Source organism: Rattus norvegicus, chromosome 18 (assembly GCF_021556685.1).
Source record: "Rattus norvegicus strain SHRSP/BbbUtx chromosome 18, alternate assembly SHRSP_T2T, whole genome shotgun sequence".
Lineage (NCBI taxonomy): Eukaryota > Metazoa > Chordata > Mammalia > Rodentia > Muridae > Rattus > Rattus norvegicus.
The window spans coordinates 71,744,415-71,760,426 of record NC_141551.1 but is presented as its reverse complement, the minus strand read 5'-3'; the positions used below and the strand labels follow the sequence as shown (position 1 = coordinate 71,760,426).

At 47.4% G+C, this 16,012-nt stretch overlaps 1 protein-coding gene across 4 annotated transcripts in view; it reads right to left on the bottom strand.

Annotated features, from left to right (window-relative positions):
* Positions 1-16,012, bottom strand: part of Zbtb7c (zinc finger and BTB domain containing 7C) — a 323,617-nt gene that overhangs the window by 32,845 nt on the left and 274,760 nt on the right. Inside the window, exon 2 of one of the 4 annotated variants that reach the window (XM_087593463.1) lies at positions 108-227. The gene's annotated coding sequence lies outside the window, so the exon portion shown is untranslated. 4 annotated transcript variants of the gene reach the window in all.

Here is a 16,012-nt window from a genome sequence, read left to right as displayed (position 1 = left end):
CAACAAAAATGCCTGTATCTGAGTGTCTAAGAAACGACCGAGAGAATCATTTTCAGCATCTGCAACAGGAACCAGGAATGGAGGATAGAGATATCCCAGGCACTCACCGGCCCTCTGCCTGTGGCCTTCAGATGAAGCCCGAGAGTCCTGCAATCCTGAGGCTGTTCCACAGGCAAGGCAACAGAGGCTCATGGGGCAGATGTCACTCACCCAAGGTGTCGGTGCTCCTAGGTAGTGGAGAGAGGACCCCAGGTAACTTCAAGGGACATCAAAGTCATATCACAGAGGCAGAAAGGGACACACCTTTCCAGTCACTCAACACATGCCCTGTGTGTCAGGCATTACCAGGCTTGCAGCAGTGAGCAATCCAAGCCACAATGGATATACAGTGTAGCTAGTCGGGGTGGGTGGGGAATATACAGTGTAGCTAGTCAGGGTGGGTGGGGTCAGGTTGCTGGTCCAGGATCAGAGGCAGCAGAGGGAAGAGGAGGAGGAAGCCTGCCCCATCCTTGTGGGGTGGAGCCAAGGGCACAGCTGGAAAGAGCTGAGCCCATCAGTGTGGGGGCCTGGGACAGGCAAATAAGACTGAAGAGGGAAGGGAGAATTTATTCTTTGTGGGGAGTGTGTGGTAGAGGTATTTTTAGGATGGGCCGCTCTTCCCATTACCCTAAAACCCCTCCTTGTGGGGAAGAGAGAGGAGGTGGCACTAGATGATTTCGGGGGGTCAGCTGGCACCCTCTGCAGAGGAGGAAGTGGCTCCAGGCATTGTCCTTGGACTAGGGCCCTGGGTATTTGACCCAGGCCAGGCTCCTGCCAGCCACTTCCCTTTTGGGACCGGAGCCTACTGCCACCCCCCTACCCTCTGCCACATCCCCACTCTCCCTTCAGAATGACCTGAAAGGAAGGTTTATAGAGGAAAAGGAATGAAAAGGATCCTATTTAACAGCACACACTGGGAGGAGGAACTTCCTGACAGGAACCGGTGTGGAAACCAGGCCCAGCCTGGCCATGGAAAACTGGTTTGGCTCAGGACCGGCCAGAGTGGACGGGGACCTCGGGCAGCTGTACATCGCAATTAAACTGGCCTCGTCCAAGTCCACTTTCCTTCTCGCACCCCCGAGGCAGGCAGACACTATAATAATCTGTATACCACAGGGCGAGGAAGGTACCATTTCCTTTAAATCCGGAGAAGGGGAAATCAGCCTCATTGAGGTCACAGAGACATGGACAGCAAATCGAGAGCAGATGCAGGCAGTTGAGCAGGCCAGAGAGCAGAGCGGCTGCCACCAGGCGCCCAGCCTGAGTCACCCGGGTGGGGAGGGCAGGCGGTGGTGGGCAGGGCTGGCTATCTTTACTCCCCTGCTTGGGTGTGGACTGCATGAAACAATGCAAACAGAAGAGTCCTCGGGGCTGGGGCAGGCACAGGGTTGGGACTGGCACGGGGCCGGGCAGGTACCGACAGGATCTTGGCAGTCTGTTCTTAAGACCCAAGAATTACAACAGGCCCTGAATCCAAAGGGGGAAGACCTTTTCCTCCCCTGCCATGCTTGCCCGCACCCACCCCGGTCGATCGTCCAGCTGTCCAGGTCCCCAGGCCTGGTCCTCACCACCTTTCTTTAAAAGCCGGGTTGACCAGTGGCTGTCAGGAAAGGTCTGCTGTGGGCAGTTCAGCCCCTGCATAGCTCCACTGGGCTTCCAGGCCACACTGTGGTAATGCCTCATCCTTCCTCCTAGGTTCTCCTTGCCTCTCCGCTTGGCCTCCTGCAGTCTCCAACAGAAACAAACGTTGCTTCCCTAGGGCCTAGACTCTCTGCAGCCCTGCCAGGCCCCTTCATTCACCTCAGCCCTTTCCAAATCCTCTTCCACCCATGTCAGTCTTCTGGGAGCCACTCTTTCATCTATGTGACACTGTCCCTTGGAGCGTGAGCTTTCAGGAGCAAGATTCTCCTGTGTCACTGGCCCTCCTGCCCTTCAGTTATCACGTAACAGAGGAGGACCACTGGGCACTGGGGTGACCCATGCAGAGCACTGTGCTTTAGAATACTTTAAAACCACATGCTCCATGCATCAGGGCTGCCTCAGGAACATTCTTGTGTCAGGAGGAGAGCTGACAGGATGGTTTGCGATGAGTGATTTTATTTTTTAGCACCCTTGGACCTTCCAGTGGTGGAAGGGAAGGGAGAGTGTCGGCGTTTCCCCCAAGGCCCTCCCCATGGCAAACACAGAGCTCTTTACCCTGAAGGCAGAGACGGCAGGAAGAGGAGACTTGATCTCAGAAGACTCCAAGCCCAGAACTCATGCTGGTCCAGTGACACTTTTCTGATGGGTCACACAGTAGCAGACACAGTTCCCCCTTTTCGTTAGTCTCAAATTTCCTTTAACCCTTTGATCCCTCTTATTAATTAAACTTAGATCAAAATAGCCCTCCATTAAAGTGTTTAAAGGGGAGGAAGGCAGCACAGGTATGGGGGAGGAAAGGAGTCTGGCATCATCTCCAGCCTCGGCTGGCTCTACCCTGGCCCCTCCAACCCTGTAGTGTTGTGGGAATGGTCAGGAAGAGGCACCTGTGTATCGTACATAGACACTCATGTGTGCTGCCACAGGTTGGAGGCTGGATAGCTTACTGGACAGGCTTTGGTTTTCCCCAACAACTCTCCCTTCCAAGTTCCACCCTGCTCCATGGGAACCAAAACAAAAGTCCCAGAGAGGCCCCCAAGTGTCAGAAGCAGCCTGCTGCATTTCTGTCCATGGAGGCTGGCAACGTGGCCAAGGGCTTCTAGTCCTGCGCCCAACATGAAGCAAATTGCAAGCCGCAGCAGCTAATCTGAAGAGGAAGAACATTCGAGAAACTCCTCCTCAAGATCTGAGGCTTGGACATCCAGAGAACCCTAAACAGCTCCTTTCACCCAACTGTGGGCTTGGTTGAGAAGGCTGAGAAGCTGTAGCTCTGGGTTGGTTTGCCTGATGGCCCATTCAGGGGGACTGAGACCCTCAGCTTTGCCTGATGCAGGTGGCTCCCTTCTGCCTTTTCAAGCCTTAGTTTTGTCCTCTCTGCCATCTGAATGAGAGAATGGCAGAGTTAAACGGAGGGGCCCACCTGGCCCCGTGACTAATCCCTCAGCACCTGCAGAAATCAGAAGCACGGCTGGTGACGCCCATCCTCCCTAATGCTCTCTGGAGCCCCAGCTCTCCTAGAGTGAACACATAACTCATCCATCTCCGAGCCCTGAGAGGGGCCTGGCATGCAGGCCTAGAAATACCGTCTCCCCTTCCTCCTCCTTGCACCTGCTAGGCAAATTCAACAAACACTTGTGGGATAGCTGGTGAAACCAGAAGCCAGCACCCAGAGGCTCATTGTGCTTCTACCTCAGGTAAATCACGACTCAGTGTCCTTGTGATGGTTCTGTAATGGCCAGGGCACAGTAAGCACCAAATATTTGTAGAGCGAATGAAGGAAATCAAACATTAACACCCTGTTTTGTTTTGTATTATCTATTCTGGAAAGGGAGGGGCCGGTTATTCCAGCTCAGAGCTTCAAGGCACTGGGCAGACCAAAGAGTGAGGGTGAATGGGCTGGTGGGGGGGAGATGCAGGCCTGGGTGCTTGCCACTTGCTAACTGTCCCTTCCTGGCTGTTACCACTTCCCTCCCAAAAGAAGGGGGGACCTGGTTGGCTCTGGGGAGTTCTGGTGACCCAGAAGAGAGCAGTCTGGCTCCCCTAGGCCCACACCATAGCAACTATGGGGGGATGTATAGACTTAAGCCCCACTTTGTGGGCTGTCCGTACGCGTACCTCTGGACTGTGGTCCAGGTTGTGCTACTTGGTGGGACACTATGGAGGCCCCTGGACCTCATGGCTGATAGCCTCTAGGGGATGGAGGGAAAAGGCTCCATTTCCTCTTCAAGAGCAATCTGGTTCCAGTGCTTCCTACATATCTTTGCAGTGGAACAGCAAGCCCAGCCAGGTGGTGTGATTGTCCCTCAGGCACAGGACAGAGATGCCAAGCGTGTCTGTGTTTCAATGTCTTTACAGCAGCCCTAATGGGAGAGCACAGGCCCATTTGATGGATGAGTACACCGAGACTCAGGGGTTGAGTGCCCAGAGCGGATGATAGCTTTGGCTCTGGAGCCGCATATCTACCGCACCCCACCCCACCCCCACCCCGAAAGGCAAAGGCAGCTGAAGGAATGAAGTCGGGCCTAGAAACCAGGCCCTGGGCCCAGATCTGAATTTCACAAGTTGGGTGAACTTGCCTTACTGAATCTCAAGGTTCCTAAAGTCAAAGTGGAGGCCAATGTAGCAAGAAATTCCCAGAGCTGGGGCAACCCGAACACTAGAACATTGTTCTTCATGACTGGTATAGGGACCTCCATATACAGAACAATTGAAAGGATTTTCCTCCCCCCCGCATCTGTCTCTCTCTCTCTCTCTCTCTCTCTCTCTCTCTCTCTCTCTCTCTCTCTCTCTCTCTGTGTGTGTGTGTGTGTGTGTGTGTGTGTGTGTGTGTGTGTGTGTGCGCGCACGCCAGAAGTCAGTGGTCGAATGTGTTTCCCAAGCATCCTTTTTTGTCCCTGGGTCTGTCACGGAACCTAGAGCTTGCTGATGGCCAGCCTGCCTGAGTTTATAGACCTAATAAACTCTAGGGATCTGCTTTCTACCACTCCGTCACCGGAGTTAGACACCTGCCACCATGCATGACTTTTAGGTGGGAGCAGGGGATCTGAACCTGGTTCTCATGCTTGCACAGTGAGCATCTTACCACCTGAGCCGTCTCCCTAGCCAGTGAAGCAGAGGTCATCTATCGCCCTTCACTCTGCTCATGATGTGCCCTGATGCTTTCTACTCTGTTCTGATTTTCTTTCTTTCCTTTTCAGAGCTGGAGGCCATTGCCTGCCGGATCAATCAAATGGCCGGTAAGAGGATAACATGTGCAGCCGGAAGAACACTGTCTTACAGTACAGACTCTGTGTGGCTCTCCGGTGCTAACATGAGGGGCTGGCACTTTGAAGCACCAAACCTGCTTTCTTGTCTGCTCAGCATCCATTCATCCTCGCTGTAACCCTCATTGTTCCTGAGTCCTCATTGTCCACCTGCATTTACACATACACACACACACACACACACAAACACACACATACACACATACACACATACACATACACATACAATACACACACATATACACACATAGTCACACATATACAATACACACACACACACACACACACACACACACACACACACACACACCCACACACGTCTTTCCATGGAAGGTCACTTTGGAGTCGGCAGGGGCAGGAGGAAGGGGGAAAGAATGCAGAACGCAGGTCAGAGTTTGCCTCTGACCCCTTTAATAGATCCCACTCCATAGGCTGACTGCTGACACGGAAATTTCTCTATTAGAACTGAACACTTCTCAGTAATAGAATTTGTCCTAACAGGGCTTTAGTATCCAATCTAGTAGTGAAAACATTTCGAAGCTCTGAAAAAATGAAATCAAGAAGTTCCTCTGGCTATGAATGCTCCGGCAGGAGGGCACTAACTCTATTGTCCCTTCTGATGAAATTATAAAGAGCCTAATTCTACCTTGTTTTCTCTTCATATACTCTCCTAAAGAAAGAAAGTGTTCTGAAGCTGATGGCAGGGAACCTGAATCCCACATAGCACACTGTGAATGATGTTGGCTGAGGTAAGGTAGTTGTTCTCCTCGGGGTCACCTCGGGGACAGCCTCACATCTCTTTTCTCACTAAGTGTCTGCACAAGGGACTTTCTGGAATCTTCCATGTGATGGAGCCTCCCCTGTAACTAGCTTCTGTTGTCTACACACCTGAGTTGCTGTCCCAGTGGGCTGAAGTGTGTCGGTGCACACATGTGCAAGGGAGCATGTCCCTCGCTTAGAGCAGACAGAAAAGGAAGTGAGCAATCTTGGGACCTTTGATCTTGGGAAGAAGAGAGGCCAGGACCAGCCAGCGAGGAATGAGATCAGGAATGAGATCATGTCAGTGATGGCAGTCCTCTCCCAATGTATGAGTTGCAGGGTCTCTACTTGTTATGTGAGTGCACCCAACAGCTTTCATGTACCTTTTTATATCACTTGTCCTATTATGAATCGTAATGTAAATATCTGCTATGCGGATTATTTGGTATGTGACTCCTGTGAAAGGGTTGTTTGACCCCCAAAGCATTTTGACCCACAGGTTGAGAACCCCTGCTCTAACTTCTTCCTATTGATCCCCAAACCTCCCCAAACTGGTTGAGGCCCACGATTCCACAGTTCAGCCTTCTTCCCTCTGGTCTAATGCAAACCTGTAGTCTAGAATACCAGCCCCCTGCAGTCTAGCCTCCTGGAGAATCCCAGCTCCTGGGAGTGGTGTCATGAAGCCTTATCAGTCAAGAACATCTGGGGACAGGGAGGTTCATTCTAATCGTACCAGGTGAGCTCAATGGCCTTCCTACTAGCCATCCTCTGCTGGGACTTTTGGGGTAAAACGAAGAAGAGGAATGTGAGCCCTCTCCAAGAAGTTGGGGTCTCCCCCAAGAGCAGGCTTTGGAGCTGGAAAGGGAACTACTGAAGAGAGAAAAGGAGAAGGGGAAGGAGAAGGTCCCTTACCCAAGCATGCTTAGCCTCCTCCTGTGCATGCCCATAGAGGCATCATCTCTCCCTGCAGGATTTTCCCACCAAGGAAATCTATTACAGGTATGTTTGCACTGCGAGACTGGTATGAACCAACAGGGAATGAGGAAGGTGGCCCAGACCACTGTCTACCCTACTTTCTAGCTGGTAAGCTTCGTGGCTGAGTACAGGCCTAACCCTCAGGGGCCTCAAGCTTCCCCTATGTTGACTGAAAAGAATAAAAGCAACTTCTCTAGATGCTGATGTTAGTGGGATTGCTTCAAGTTTCTCTTCATTTAGTTTGATGTTGGCTACTGGTTTGCTGTATATTGCTGTATGTTTAGGTATGGGCCTTGAATTCCTGATCTTTCCAAAACTTTTAACGTGAAGGGGTGCTGAATTTTGTCAAGTGCTTTCTCAGCATCTAATTAAATGATCATGTGGTTTCTTTCTTTGAGTTTGTTTATATAGTGGATTACGTTGATGGATTTCTGTCTATTGAGCCATTCTTGTATCCCTGGGATGAAGCCTACTTGATCATGATGGATGATTGTTTTGATGTGTTCTCGAATTCAGTTTGCAAGAATTTTATTTACATCAATATTCATAAGGGGAATTGGTCTAAAGTTCTGTTTTTGTTGGGTCTCTCTCTCTCTCTCTCTCTCTCTCTCTCTCTCTGTGTGTGTGTGTGTGTGTGTGTGTATGTGTGTGTGTGTACTTTAAGTATAAGTTCAATTGTGGTTTCATACAATGAATTAGCTAGTGGTCCCTCTGTTTCAAGTTTGTGGAGTAGTTTGAAGAGTATTGGTATTAGGTTTTCTTTGAAGGTCTGATATAATTCTGCACTAAACCCATCTGGTTCTGGGCTATTTTCTTTGGGGGTGGAGGGGGTTGGGAGACTTTTAATGACTGCTTCTATTTCTTTAGGGATTATGGGACTGTTTAGATGGTTTATCTGATCCTGATTTAGCTTTGGTACCTGGTATCAAAAAGAACTGTCTAGAAAATTGTCCATTTCATCCAGATTTTCCAGTTTTGTTGAGTATAGGCTTTTTTGTAGTAGGATCTAATGATGTTTTTTATTTCCTCAGTTTCTGTTGTTATGTCTCCCTTAATACTGTCTCTATGCCCTCTGGTAGGTCTGGCTAAGGGTTTATCTATCTTGTTGATTTTCTCAAAAAACCAGCTCCTGGTTTTGTTGATTCTTTGTATAGTTCTTTTTGTTTCTACTTGATTTCCACCCAGGGTTGGATTATTTCCTCCATCTACTCCTTTTGTGTGTATTTGCTTCTTTTTGTTCTGGTGCTTTCAAGGTACTAGTGTATGCTCTCTTCAGTTTCTTTTTGGAGGCACTCAGAGCTATGAGTTTTCCTCTTAGCATTGTTTTCATTGAGTAGACTATTGTTTAACTTCCATGTGTATGTGGGCTTTTTGTTGTTTTTGTTAGTCCTTGGTGCTCTGATAGGATGCATGGGATTATTTCAATATTCTTGTATATGTTGAGGTTGTTTTGTAACTGATTATATGGTCAATTTTGGAGAAAGTACCATGAGGTGCTGAGAAGAGGGTATATTCTTTTGTTTTAGGATTAAATGTTCTATAGATAACTGTTAAATCCATTTGGTTCATAACTTCTGTTAGTTTCATTGTGTCTCTTTTTAGTTTCTATTTTCATGACCTGTCCATTGATGAGAGTAGGGTGTTGAAGTCTTCCACTATTATTGTGTGAGTTGCAATGTGTGCTTCGAACTCCAGTAAAGTTTCTTTTTATGAATGTAGGTGCATTTGGAGCATAGGTGTTCAGAAGTGAGAGTTCATCTTGGTAGATTTTTCCTTTGATGATTATGAAGTGTCCTTTCTTATCTTTTTTGATAACTTTTGTTTGAAAGTCGATTTTATTCAATATTAGAATGGCTACTCCAGCTTGTTTCTTAGGACCATTTGCTTGGAAAATTTTTTTCCAGCCTTTTACTCTGAGGTACTGTCTGTCTTTGTCACTGAGATGTGTTTGTTGTATGCAGCAAAATACTGGGTCATGTTTATGGATCCAGTCTGTTAGTCTATGTCTTTTTATTGGGGGAATTGAGTCCATTGATGTTGAGAGATATTAAGGAAAAGTGATTGTTGCTTCCTGTTATTTTTGTTGTTAGAGGTGGAATAATTTTTGTGTGGCTATCTTCTTTTGGGTTTGCTGAAAGAAGATTACTTTCTTACTTTTTCTAGGGTGTAGTTTCCCTCCTTATGTTGGAGTTTTCCATCTCTTATCCTTTGTAGGGCTGGATTTATGGAAAAAATATTGTGTAAATTTGGTTTTGTCATGGAATATCTTGGTTTCTTCATCTATGTTATCCACTCTCTCCCCTCTCTCCCTACCTATTCAATACACTACTCAAAGTCCTAGCCAGAGCAATTAGACAACAAAGAAGGTCGAAGGGATACAAATTAGAAAAGATACTTAAGTGACCCCAAAAGTTCCACCAGAGAACTACTAAACCTGATAAACAACTTCAGCAAGTGGCTGGATATAAAATTAACTCAAGCAAATCAGTAGCCTTCCTCTACTCAAAGGATAAGCAGGTGGAAAAAGAAAGTAGGAAAATGACAGCCTTTACAATAGTCACAAATAACATAAAATACCTCGGTGTGACTCTAACCAAGCAAGTGAAAGATCTGTATGACAAGAACTTCAAGTCTCTGAAGAAAGAAATGGAAGAGGATCTCAGGAGATGGAAAGACCTCCCATGCTCATGGATTGGCAGGATTAATATAGTAAAAATGACTCTCTTGCTGAAAGCTATCTACAGATTCAATGCAATTCATGAAAATTCCAACTCAATTCTCCATAGAGTTAGCAAGAGCAATTTGCAAATTCATTTGAAATAACAAAAGACCAGGATAGTGAAAACTATTCTCAACGAACTTCTGGGGGAATCACCATCCCTGACCTCAAGCTGTATTACAGAGCAATAGTGATTAAAAAAAAAAAACTGTATGGTATTGGTACAGAGACAAGCAGGTAGATCAATGGAATAGAATTGAAGACCCAAAAATAAACCTACACACCTATGGTCACTTGATCTTTGACAAGGAAGCTAAAACCATCCAGTGGTAAAAAGACAGCATTTTCAACAAATGGTGCTGATTCAACTGGAGGTCAACATGTAGAAGAATGCAAATCCACCCATTCTTATCTCCTTGTACAAAGCTCAAGTCCAAGTGGATCAAGGACCTCCAAATAAAACCAGCTACACTGAAACTAGTGGAAGATAAAGTGGACAAGAGACTCGAACACATGGGCACAGGGACAAATTTCCTGAACAGAACACCAATGGCTTATGCTCTAAGATCAACAATTGACAAATGGGACGTCATAAAACTGCAAAGCTTCTGTAAGGCAAAGGACAGTATCATTAGGACAAGACAGCAACCAACAGATTGGGAAAAGATCTTTACCAATCCTACATCCAATAGAGGGCTAATATCCAATATATACAAAGAACTCAAGAAGTTAGACTCCAGAGAACCAAATAACCCTATTAAAAATGGGGTACAGAGCTAAACAAAGAATTCTCATCTGTGGAATATCAAAAGGCCAAGAAGCACCTAAAGAAATGTTCAATATCCTTGGTCCTCAGGGAAATGCAAATCAAATCAACCCTGAGATTCTACCTCACACCAGTCAGAATGGCTAAGATCAAAAACTCAGGAGACAGCCAAAGCTGGTGAGGGTGTAGAGAAAGAGGAACACTCCTCCCTTGATGGGATTGCAAGCTGGTACAACCACTGTGGAAATCAGTCTAGCTGTTCTTCAGAAAATTGGACATATTACTACCTGAGTACCCAGCTATACCACTCCTGGGCATATACCCAAAAGATGCTCCAACATATAACAAGGACACATGTTCCACTATGTTCATAGCAGTCTTACTTATCATAGCCAGAAGGTGGAAAGAACCCAGATGTTCCTCAACAGAGAAATGGATACAGAAAATGTGGTACATTTACACAATGGAGTACTACTCAGCTATTAAAAATAACGACTTCATGAAATTCTTAGGTAAATGGATGGAATTAGAAAATATCCTGAGTGAGGTAACCCAGTTACAGCACACATGGTATGCACTGACTGATAAGTGGATATTAGCCCAAAAGCTTGGGATACCTAAGATACAATTCACAGACCACATGAAGCTCAAGAAGGAAGACCAAAGTGTGGATGCTTCAGTCCTTCTTAGAAGGGGGAACAAAATACTCAGGGGAGGAAAATACAGAGACAAAGAGTGGAGCAGATACTGAAGGAAAGGCTCCCAGAGACTGCCGCACCTGGGGATCCATCCCATATACAGTCACCAAACCTAGACATTACTGAGGATGCCAGGAAGTGCTTGCTGACAGGAGCCTGATATAAGCTGTCTCCTGAGAGGCTCCACCAGAGCCCTACTGATTCAGATGAGGATGCTCATAACCAACCATAGGACTGAGCATGATATCCCCAAAGGAAGAGCTAGAGAAAGGACTGAAGGAGCTGAAGGGCTTTGCAACCCCATAGGAAGAACAACAATATCAACCAACCAGGTCCCCCAGAGTTCCCAGGGGCTAAACCACCAACCAAAGAGTACACATGGAGCGACCCATGGCTCCAGTTGCATAAGTAGCAGAGGATGGGCCTTTTGGACATCAATGGGAAGAGCAGCCCTTGGTCCTGGGAAGGCTCGATACCATAGCTAGGGGAATGCCAGGGTGGGGAGCTGAGAGTGGGTGGGTGGATATCTAGAAGCAGGGGAGGGAGGATGGGATAGGGAGTTTCCGGAGGGGAAACTGGGAAAGGGGATAACATTTGAATTGTACATAAGGAGAATATCCAACAAAAAAAAAAAAACCTTAAAACAGACAAAATCAACTTTAAAGCAGAAATTTAGAAACCTTTAAAATACCGGATTTCAATCTGCAACCTTTAAGATGGTAAGGAAATACACAAAGATATTAAAGGTATCAATGAAAGAAAGTGAAATAAGGGGTTCAGGAACCTTTAAAAAAATAAAAATAAAGAAAAAGAGCGACTTCTCAGGGTGACTAGTGTGAGCACCAGAACAGTGTCTGCCCAGGGAGGGCGCTGAGGACATCAGCTGCTGCTGTTTCCTACCACCAGCCTCTTCAAGGAAAGTAGTTACACGGACAGCTTTACTGTCGCAGTCCTTAGGAATATCCAGGGCCCTCAGTGGTCCCTCCTTTCTGTCTCCACATGCACCAATGGGTCTTGAAGGGGAACAGGCCTCTGGTCTAGATCATGCAGAGGAGACAATGGCTGCCTCCTCTTTGTCCCCATACCTCTCTGCTCTACACAGTGCCAACTGACTCATTTCCCCACGTCACAGACTTGTTTTGCTCTTGCTCACTTTCAGTGGGTTCCCTCACGACATGAAGGGAAATGCCCCTGCCTCCCAATGAGCTGTCTCCTTTCTATTGACTCTCACTGCTGCCCAGTACATGGGGGCCATGGTGAGTCCAGCCCTGTCGCAAGGATGCTTTCTCATTAACCCTCACAATAACTTCACAGAGCAGATACCATGAGACTCAGCTTGATTAAGAAATAGGCTAAGGGGGCTGGAGAGATGGCTCAGCGGTTAAGAGCACTGACTGCTCTTCCAGAGGTCCTGAGTTCAATTCCCAGCAACCACATGGTGGCTCACAACCACCTGTAATGGGATCTGATGCCCTCTTCTGGTGTGTCTGAAGATGGCTACAGTGTACTCATGTGAATTAGAGGGGCGGGGAGGGAGGGAGAGAGGGAGAGAGAGTTAGATCAATATATCTTGAGAGAGAGTTAAATAAACTGAGAGAGCAAGAGAGAGCGAGAGAGCGAGAGAGCGAGAGAGCGAGAGAGCGAGAGAGAGAGAGAGAGAGAGACACGAAGGGGAGCTGGAGAGATGACTCAGAAATGAAGAGTATTTTCTGATTGCAGTGTTGCCAGAACACACACACAGAGTTGCTAATAACTGTTTGCAAGTCCAGTCCAGAGGATCCATATTATCTTCTGGCCTCTGCAGGTAGTACATGGTCTTGGTGTATAGACATACAAGCAGGCAAAACACTTAGACATGTAAAATCATTTTTAAAAAGTGTGTGTGTCTCTCTCTGTGTGTGTGTGTGTGTGTGTGTGTGTGTGTGTGTGTGTGTGTGTGTGTGTGTGTTGGGGGGGACTCAAGGTCACACAGCGAGATGGAGCTTGAACTTAACTCCAGAAGCTAGATTCGACAGCTTTTCCTCTACTATCTCAGGAGTCCGTGACACACGAGACTGACATAACAGGTTTTAAACTCTGAGAACACGTATTTCCCATCTTGTTTGGGTGTGTGCTGTTATCCCTGTTGCTCTCAAACAATAATGTAACAATAATCTCCCCTTGTTAAGTGCCGACTCCACGCGAGGCACAGCACTGAAGCGTTAACATGTGTTTCTCTCCAGAGTTCCTCCTAACTATTCTGAAGAGAGAGAAAAAAAAAAAAACAACCTCAAATTATCCTCCCTTTTCAGATAAGGATAAGGAGACAGTTAGAAATATCAAGGGACCAAACCAGGACTGTCAAATAACTAGTGGGAGACGTTGGGACCAACCTGGAGTCTCCCGGTGCCAGCCTTAGCCCCTCAGCCTGGACTTAGTTATGAAGGGCCCACTGTACTCCCAGGTCTGGAACCTGAAGGCAAAGAACATATTTAATTCTGGAAATGAAAGCAAGAAGGTTTAGAATGTTCCAGTGTGCTCTAGTGACCAGGAAAGACGCTGGCTTTTCTATGTGATGGGTCACTCCAAAGGAAAGAGCGGACCTCATGCCTCCTTGCTGCCCCTGGGGCAGAGGTTGCAGATCTTTCACACCCATGATATGCTGTGTTTTTATCCCCATCCTTCTGCCCCTTCTTGGATTTTACTCACAGTGGCTTGGGCTGTGACACTGCCTGGCACTCACTGACACGGGACCCTGGCTCAGAGACTGATGAGTCCCAGAGTACTGGTGTGCTTTCCCGGGTTTTTCTCCTTTTCTCCAAAACAGCTTTAAGATTTCTCCCACATTACTTCATTCTTTCCCTTCTGTGTTTTAAGCTTGTACCTCTTGAAGAGACCTAAACCATAGATTTATATGAGTCTGCAGATGTCTCAGTCTGTGTGATGGCTGCCATCAGTATCCTCGCTCAGGCTTTCCTCTGAAATCCACCTTCAGTCAGGGGCTGATGGATGGTCTGAGCGAAGGCTACAGGGATGAGTCTTAGGAAGCGAGGTGGTTTGGGTAAGAATGGCCCCCACAAGCTCATACATTTGAATGTTCGGTAACCAGGGAGCGAAGCTCTTTGAAAGGATTAGAAGGATGAAGAGGTGTGGCTTTGTTGGAGGAGGTGTGTCACTGAAGCCTGAGCTCTGAGGTTTCGGAAACCCATGCCATTCCCAGTCTCCCAGTCAGAGTCAGTCAGTCAGTCAGTCAGTCTCTCTCTCTCTCTCTCTCTCTCTCTCTCTCTCTCTCTCTCTCTCCCTGTTTGCTTGCAGGGATCAGGATATAATGCTCTCAGCTGCAGGACCATGCCTGTCTGCATGCTGCCATGCTCCCCACCATAATGATAATAGACTAACCTTATGAACAGTAGGCAACTCCCCAATGAAATGTCTTCCCTTGTAAGAGACAGGACAGTGGCTAAGACAGGAATCGAGACCGGAAAGACACAAAGTTGTGACCTGTGACTTCTTATGGCCTTGCCCTCTAACAGAACTCAAAGAATCCATGTCCAGGAAAAGAGGTCCTGCCCAGTGTGCGTTCCCATCTGCTGCCCCATAGGCCCACACCCTACCCTGCGATTTACAGCCTCATACTCTCCAGGTACTTGTTTCCACCAAGCGTGTGATACAATCCTAAGTTGGTCCTCCACGAGCTTGACATAGGCACACATTGTTCTGACTTTGAGCTGCCTGGAAAAAGTGGCCTTGAAAGATAGAACACGTAGGGACAGGGCGCTTTCAGGCAGCTAAACGCCTGGACAACTAGGTGTACTGACTGGTGTCCTTAATCCTAGCGTTTGGGCAGCTGAGGCAGGAGGACTACTATGAGTTCCAGGGTAGCCCAGGCAGCAGAGTGAATTACAGAGCTACAGAATGTGATTCTGTCTCTAAGAAGAAAAATAGAAGGGGAGGAAAAGAAGGTGGTGGTGGTGGTGGTGGTGGTGGTGGTGGTGGTGGTGGTGGTGGTGGTGGTGGTGATGGGGCTTCTTCATCAGGCCAAGGGATGTGACTTGGTTTGGCTGGCAAGAGCATCCTCAGCAGAAAATATTTGGATGCAGGAGCAACAGAGTGAAAACAGAGTTCACCTGATGGTGAGCCTGTCCTCCATTGAGCCCTATTTGCCAATCATAGAGTGGAAAAAAAAACATGCTTAAAAACCATTATTCCAACTCATCAGCATCATCTGGATGTTTATTTAGCGAGGATCCCTTTCCCTACCCAGACTTAAGAGCCAGATTCAGAGATGAGAGCTCAGAAATCTGAACACCCTGACTCCCCAGATGACTCTGACTCATGCAGAGAAGGCTGTGCAAATCCACCCCTGACAACCTCGCTGCTTGCACTTTGACTGGGTAATGGAGTGAGGCTTCAGGTTTCTGTCAGCTCAGGTCAAGCAAATGCTGTCCCTTCAAGGGCCACATTTGGGGTACAAAGGGGATAAGGTTTTGTCCTCACTACTTCTTCACCACAGAAAAGTAAAAGCAAGCAAACTAAAAACCCCCTAAGTTAGAGCAAGATACATCAACCTGTCCAGTGAACCAGACTCCTGGGGCATGGTCGAGAGGCTGGGACATGGTATAAAAGGCTCCCCGGGGCAATTCTTCTGACCCGCTAAGGGCTGAGAGTCACAATCCCAGAGCTCTGCAAGGTAGGCGGTCCCTTCTTCACAACACTCTCAAGAATGATCCCATGATTCAGCACTGAGCCCAAGTGTGGGCAGGGCCAGCAAATTGAGTGGTCAGGTGGGCACCCCCAAGCCTGGGGTAGGCTGCACAGGTCTAAAGACAACTAAATTAAACCATGGTTGGAGGCTGACAGTTACAGAGTGGTCTTACAGCATGAGGCCACGTGATCATTCAAGCCAGATTACTCTGGGACCAAGAGGGTCATCTAGACAACGGCTAACTGTCCCTTGCTTCATTACAATGGCATTTCCATGTCATTTATAAGATCGCCTGCTGCCATCACGAATCTGATGCTATGTTACACCCAAAAGTCCCGTATAAGGACAGAAAAGGGGAGTAAACGATTCTAGGAAAATATTGACTCACTCTCAGAATTCCCCTCATTTTCCCTGCCTCCTCTCATGAATAATCCTCCCTTCCCCTCAGGTCACCCAGGTTCCCAGTGACAC